The 7298-nt window shown below is 38.3% G+C and overlaps 1 non-coding gene across 1 annotated transcript; it reads left to right on the top strand.

Moving 5' to 3' along the window:
- The first annotated feature begins 393 nt into the window (after window positions 1–393).
- Window positions 394–500, top strand: LOC120087416. Its single transcript, XR_005484556.1, has one exon. It is a non-coding gene; the product is annotated as a small nucleolar RNA R71 (small nucleolar RNA).
- The last annotated feature ends 6798 nt before the right edge of the window (window positions 501–7298 follow it).

The raw sequence follows: 7298 nt of genomic DNA, 5'->3' as shown, positions 1-7298 counted from the left end.
ACAAAATATACAGACTGTGGATTTTGTGGACAATCTTCCATCGCATGCCCATCACTGCAAGTCGCACACCTTGCAGTATTTTTACTTATTAAGTTGAGTTGCCCACCTTGCGGTATTGGACTGCTGATCGTCATTCCTTGAATCAAATTCTTCATTGTTGTCATTTGGTTTTGCAATGAGACAATAGCATCATTATTTGCATCAGAATCTTTGAGTCTTAATCTCTGGTCGCTCTCCCTCCAGTCTTCATTATTCTTGGAGATGTGATCTAGGATATTCTTCACCTCATCATAAGTCTTGTCAAGCTGACCACCAACTACTGTCGCATTGGCAGCGGTCTGCGAAGCAGGATTTAAACCGTGATGGAAAATTTCCATTTGAAGGCAATCTTGAAGCCCATTATGCGGACAATCTCGGACCAACCTTTTAAACCTCACCCAAGCATCGTTGAGCTATTCGTCCATATCTTGTTTAAAATTAGTAATAAGCTTTCTCCGTTTCGCGTTCTCGGTAGGTGGGAAATACTTCTTCATAAACTTCTCACCACCTGCTCCCAAGAAGTGATCTCCCCTGGTTCGAGCGAATAAGTCCATTTCCTAGCCTGATCACAGAGACAAAATGGGAACAACGTTAGTCGAATCTCCTTAGCAGAGATATACGGGAACACAAAAGTATTGCAGATTTCAATAAAACTTCGGAAATGGGCGTGCGGATCCTCGCCACGCCTTCTTCCGAATTAACCTGCTGCCTGGATCATCTGCAGTATCACCAGTTTCATTTCAAATCTACTTCCGTCTAAGGCAGGCCTCATGATTCCCGGTTAGAAATCATAGAGGTTTAGTGATGCATAGTCCCTAGTGGGCCTATTGCAATCGTTGGCCAACAGAATTGGATTTGCCATGACATTGTTGTTGTTTGGTGCTTCATTCCTAGGCTGCTCCGCCATCTCTTCTTTATCGGATTGTGGTTGCTGTTGGTGGTCACTTAGTCTCCTTCAAAATATTCTCTCAATCTCTGGGTCGTAGTTCGCCAGAGATTGAGAGTTCTGCAAAGAATTCACAAAAAATTACTGTTAACAACTATTTTGCCAAAGTCCCCAGCAACGACACCAAAAACTTGATGTGTTATTTTATCAAGTGTGGAATATGGATGATGCCTTGATGGAATTACGTTGTGCATTCAAGTTTCCCCAGCGGAATTCAAGTGTAAATTCCTCTGAGTTTCCTGGTAAGTCTAGGGTCGATCATAGGAGCTTATGAAAATAGTTTGCGTTGATATTTTTCTTATGAAAACTTTGCGATAACCGGTAAAATAAATAAGGTGGTTGGCTTTTTGGTTGCGTTGATTGAAAATAAATGAAATAAATGCGGCGGATTTGAGAAACGAAAGTTGCGTTGATAGATGCAATGAGTATACGATGAACGAGTTGAGAAGATCTTTAGCTAGCGTTACTTGGGAATGCGTCAGACTATGCAATCATGTTACTACCATGCACAACAAGTCATTTTTCAATGTAAATGCAATGCTCCTAAATCTAGGACGCAAATGTTGCATGCAAAATGTCCATAGAGCTATTCCTAAGTCTCTACTCTTGTCCTATGCATTGATACAAATTGCATGAAAGCAAGGTGACCGCATACAATCATATCTTACTGCTAAGATGCATGCGATGCGTTGATAACAAATAGTACTTATCCCTAAGTTCCTATCTCCCATTTATGCGTTCTAATCTGGTTTTTCTAAACCTAGATTCTGACCTGACCTTCCCAAGTCTAGTTCCTATCCTTAGACTACCCTCCCGAATATCTCTACTAGACGAATGAGGCATACATAAACAAGATAACCACAAAGAATGAAGATTTCTTTGTTGTACTAGCTAAATGCTTTTCACCCCATTCAACTAATTTAGCTACTCATGCATGAATCACAGAGAGTGAACAGATATAGAGAAAGAAATTCCATTCTTATAAATAAGTTAAGTACAAAATGCTAATGGAAGTTAAGGTAGAGAGCCTGGTAAAATTCCTTGCTGACCGAGGCTTTTTACACTGGGATCTCTATTATGAACTAAAGATATTCCCGCTTCCGCAAGAGTCGACCCTCTCTCTGTCTTGGAGCTTCCGGTGCTTTCCCAAGCTCGCCGGAATGATCTACCGGCACACTTTCTTCCTTGCGTCCGCCTTAAAATGAAAGAAAACTATGGACAGAGACGCGAACTTGTAAAATAATGAAATAATCGATTGCTTAATCCCTTATCTGAAGAATGCATTTGGTATTTATAGGGCATCAGAGATGAAAGGCGGCTTCTCTTTCCTAGATGTAAAGATGGGACAGCTTTAATTCCTGACTGATGCGCCAGATAATTTTCACCGATAAAGTTGGATGTACTTTGTGACCGTTATCGACTGTCAACTTAATTTGGATCCAACTACCATCAGCTTTCTGTCCCATCGATCTTAATTGTCCTTTCGTCTGGATACGCCCACCATGTTGCAGTGATTCTTCTTGGGTGAATGTTTGCGATCACGATCAATGCAAAGTCTTACGGTGAAGTTGCACTCGACCAATGTATTTCTATGATCACATTCTTTGCATTGTGTTAATGCATCATTCTGCACAAAAATATAAAGATCAACTACTCTAATACGTTGGACGCATGCGACCGTAATATTTTAGAATTTATGCTTAATGGACGCAATTTAACATATTTCATCAACGCAATCCAACATTGTTTAAGGATTTAGCACTATGATAACGTGTATTTCTGCCCATTATCATGGCGCCACACCTTCTCTTGGCCCAAGGAGGGTTTAATCATAGTGGGACTATGATATTGTTCATTAGAAGAATTACTGGTACTTAAAGAGTTAGATGTAACTACATGGGCAAAATGGTAAATTGGCCTAGCTATAGTTACGAGCGAGTTGTGAAGGGTCATCATACTATTGATTAGTTATATCCGATGGACACAAAAATATATCTATAGTGCGAAGAGTGCATCTGTCGGTCTTTAGGGAGTGTCCAACAGTTAACGGATAGTGGATATCGTGATTAAAGAGTTAGTCGGTTATTCACGTACCGTTGAAGCTTCAAGCTACAGATCCATAAGGTCCACCTGATAGCTCAATGGATTCATGTTGAGAATTAGTTTTTGGGTTAGTTTGAAATGTTCAAATTAACAAGAGTGAATTTGATTATATATGATATAATTGATTCCATGTACTTGATACATTATTATTTGGTTGGAGAAATTAATATAAATATGATTTATATTAAATGCCATAAAGGAGAAAAAGAACTATGGTTTATATGTTGTACATGATGTAATATTAAAACTATATATTATATATATAATATAATAAATTAGTTATTATATTATTTATAATAAATTAATTATGAGATAATTGATTTTAGTTTTTCTCCAATAACCGACTTAGTGGTTGGTAGATCATATTTATGGTTAATTGATGGATAAAGAAGAAAAAGAGTTTTTTTATTATTCATGTCATACAACACACAGATCAAGTGATCGTTTTCATATTTGAGAGAGTAAACGATTATCATCGAGTTTACTATACGATAGTTACTCGTTACTAAACGATCGATTACTCAAGTTTATACGATAGGCTTATTCCTTCTTTCGCCTACTCGATTTCCTCCATCCCTCTACCCAAATCCATATAGAGGCCACAACTCCCTGGAATCTCACATCGAGAATACCAAGGTAGCCTCGTGGTGATGTCGAGTTTCTATTCGAGGGTCGAGGATTAAGTTTTACTCAGTTGTGATCAAGATTTTTCCAGTTCATGTTTTTTGCTGGTTTAATCGTTGCATTCGTGTTATTGGACCCGTTGCTTATCAATCGAGGAAATACGTGAAGACATAGTTCTTCAAATGTATTGTACTCGATTCTTTGTATTTATTTCGAAACATGTTGTAATTTAGTCTTTGACGCATAACTGATCCTGTTTGATTGTAAATGTTTGTATTCTTTCACAATAGGGTTTGGAACAATCTGCTTCCGCTCATTGGTTCTCTAATTTTAGTGTTCTTTCAGAAAATGTATTAAATAGAACAATTAAAACACTTCAATCTGATCGAGGTGGAGAGTTTTTGGATATGCATTTCAATAACTATTTGATAAAACATGGAATAGTATCCCAATTCTGAGCACCTGGTATACCTCAGCAGAATGGTGTATCAGAGAGGAGAAATCGAACTCTATTAGACCTGGTTCGGTCTATGATGAGTTACACTTCTTTACCTAACTCGTTTTGGGGTTATGCAGTAGAGACTGCAGCTTATATCCTGAACTATGTTCCCACTAAGAGTGTTGCCAAAACACCTCTAGAGTTATGGAATGGTCGTAAAGCTAGTTTACATCATTTCAGAATCTGGGGTTGCCCAACACAAGTACTTGAGGCCAATCCTAAGAAACTGGAACCACGTTCAAGGTTATGCCTATTTGTAGGCTACCCCAAGGGACGGGAGGTGGTTATTTCTTTGATCCTAAAAAAAACAAAGTATTTGTATCGACAAATGCTACTTTTCTTAAGGAAGACCACATAAGGGAGCACAAGCCCAGAAGTAAAATCGTTTTGAATGAGATTTCCAAAGAAACTACTAAATCTTCAACAAGAGTTGTTGAAGAGCCTAGTACCTCAACAAGAGTTGTTGAAGTAGGTTCATCTAGTAAGTCAAATCCACCTCAAGTGTTAAGGGAACCTCGACGTAGTGAGAGGGTTGCGAACCCACCTATTCGCTATATGTTTAACTAAAATTCTAGCTATGGTAATTGATGGCAAGGTTAAGGATCCATTGTCTTATAAGAAGGCAATGAAGGATGTTGATAGAGATGAATGAAGCAAAGCCATGGATCTAGAAATGGAGTCTATGTACTTCAATTCAGTATGGGATCTTATAGATCAACCTGATGGAGTTAAACCTATAGGTTGTAAATGGATCTACAAGAGGAAATGAAGTGTTGATGGAAAGGTGCAAACCTTCAAAACTAAACTGGTGGCAAAGGGTTATACCCAGGTAGAGGGAGTCAATTATGAGGATACTTTCTCGCTTGTTGCAATGTTGAAGTCTATCTGGATCCTCCTATCCATTGCCTCATATTATGGCTATGAGATATGACAAATGGATGTCAAGACTGCTTTTCTGAATGGCAATCTTGAGAAGACTGTTTATATGGTGCAACCCAAGGGATTCATAGTCCAAGGTCAAGAGCAAAAGGTTTACAAGCTCAATCAGTCCATTTATGGACTGAAACAGGCATCTCGATCTTGGAATATAAGGTTTGATACTGCAATCAAATCTTATGACTTTGATCAAAATGTTGATGAGCCTTGTGTCTACAAGAAGATCATCAACAGTTCAGTAGTTTTTCTAGTGTTGTATGTAGATGATATCCTACTCATTGGGAATGATGTAGGCTTACTGACTATAGTTAACAACTAGCTAGCAACCCAATTCCAAATGAAAGATTTGGGAGAGTCTTAGTTTGTTCTGGCTATTCAGATCTTTTGAGATTGAAAGAATAAAATACCAGAACTGTCTCAAGTGTCTTACATTGACAAGATGCTTGTCAAGTATTCGATGCAAAACTTCAAGAGGGACCTATTGCCTTTCAGCCAACAGTGCATCACGGACTCCACCATGGAGGCTGAGTATGTAGCAGCTTGTAAAGCTGCTAAGGAGGCCATTTGGCTTCAGAAATTTTTGGCTGATTTGGATATTGTTCTAGACATGTCGAAGCCCATCACACTTTGATAATAGTAGTGTTGTGGCTAATTTTCGAGAGCCTAGGAGTCATAAGCGCGGCAAACACATAGCGCGGTCATAAGCGCGACAAACACATAGTGCGGAATTATCATCTCATCCGAGAGATTATGCATTGAGGGGACGTGATTGTCATGAAGATAGTTTTGGAGCACAACGTTATTGATCCGTTTACGAAGGCCCTCACAGCTATAGTGTTTGAGGGTCACCTGCAGAGTATGGGTCTATGGGACAGACCACAACTGGACTAGGTAAAGTGGGAGATCTTGTATTGGTCGTGTTATGCCCTAGTTTATTGTTTTATGTACTTATATTTTATTGTACACCTCACTAGCTTTAGAACAAGTGGGAGATTGTTGGGGTTGATGCTCTAAATCTCGTAGGGTCCTATAGTTTGTAAACCATGTATGAACAAACTCTTATGTGCTTAATAATATATAATATTTTTATTCACTTCTTATGTGCTTAATAATATATAATATTTTTATTCCCTTTGTCCATAAAATATGTGATATTTGAGTTGCATTAACCACACACCAATAAACTAATATCTAAATTTATCGTTGTAACTTAAACATGTATGAGACACACAGATGGATCATGTTTAAGTGATAACCTAAACGGTCTGTAGTATATGGATAAGGCTGGGTACCTTATCCTGGTGACACTACGAGTATGGCCTACTTTGTAAGTGTTACAATTGTTGTAAAGTGCTACAAATGATTTGATCCTGATCATTCATGTGTTAGACATGCGAGCATGGATATTCTATACAAAGGAGTTTGTATAAGACTGGACCACAAAATGTTTAGTCTCATTATATAACACCGTTCATAATAGAGACTTTCATTTCAATAGGATGACCATAGGTAACATGACCTTAATCTTGAGTGAGTTGTGAACTTCTGCCTATGAGGGCGGTCCTTTGATTTGTATGGGTGAGAGTGACCAGATCGCCGACTCAACAAGCATACCATTTTGGGGATTCGTCTAATTGGAGAGCTGGAAACACAGCTACACAAGGAATTCACTCCTTTCCCGAAGCAAGGATAAGTAGATAAATTGTTCCCTTAAAGGTTGATTCCAGATCTTGAACAATGTGGCGCCACACTCTCTCCTGACCCAAGAGAGGTTTAATCATAGTGGGTCTATGATCTATTGTTCATTAGAGGGATCGGTGATACTTAAGGAGTTAGATGTAACTACAAGGGTAAAACGGTAATTTGGTCCAGTTGTACTTACGAGCAATTTGATTGGTTATATCCAATGGACATAAAAATATATCTGTAGTGCGAAGAGTGCAGTTGTCAGTCTTTAGTAGAGTGCCCGACGGTTAACGGATGGTAGATAATGTAATTAATTATTCATGTCCCATTTGAGCTTCAAGCTGCAAGTTCATAAAGTCCCCTTGGTAGCTCAAAAAGATTTAGTTGAGAATCAGTTTTTGGGTTAATTTAAATTGTTCAAATTAATAAGAGAGAATTTAATTACATATGATATAATTAAATTGA

The sequence above is a fragment of the Benincasa hispida genome, chromosome 9 (assembly GCF_009727055.1).
Source record: "Benincasa hispida cultivar B227 chromosome 9, ASM972705v1, whole genome shotgun sequence".
Lineage (NCBI taxonomy): Eukaryota > Viridiplantae > Streptophyta > Magnoliopsida > Cucurbitales > Cucurbitaceae > Benincasa > Benincasa hispida.
Note: the sequence above shows the minus strand (reverse complement) of the source record. Positions and strands in the feature narration are given on the sequence as shown.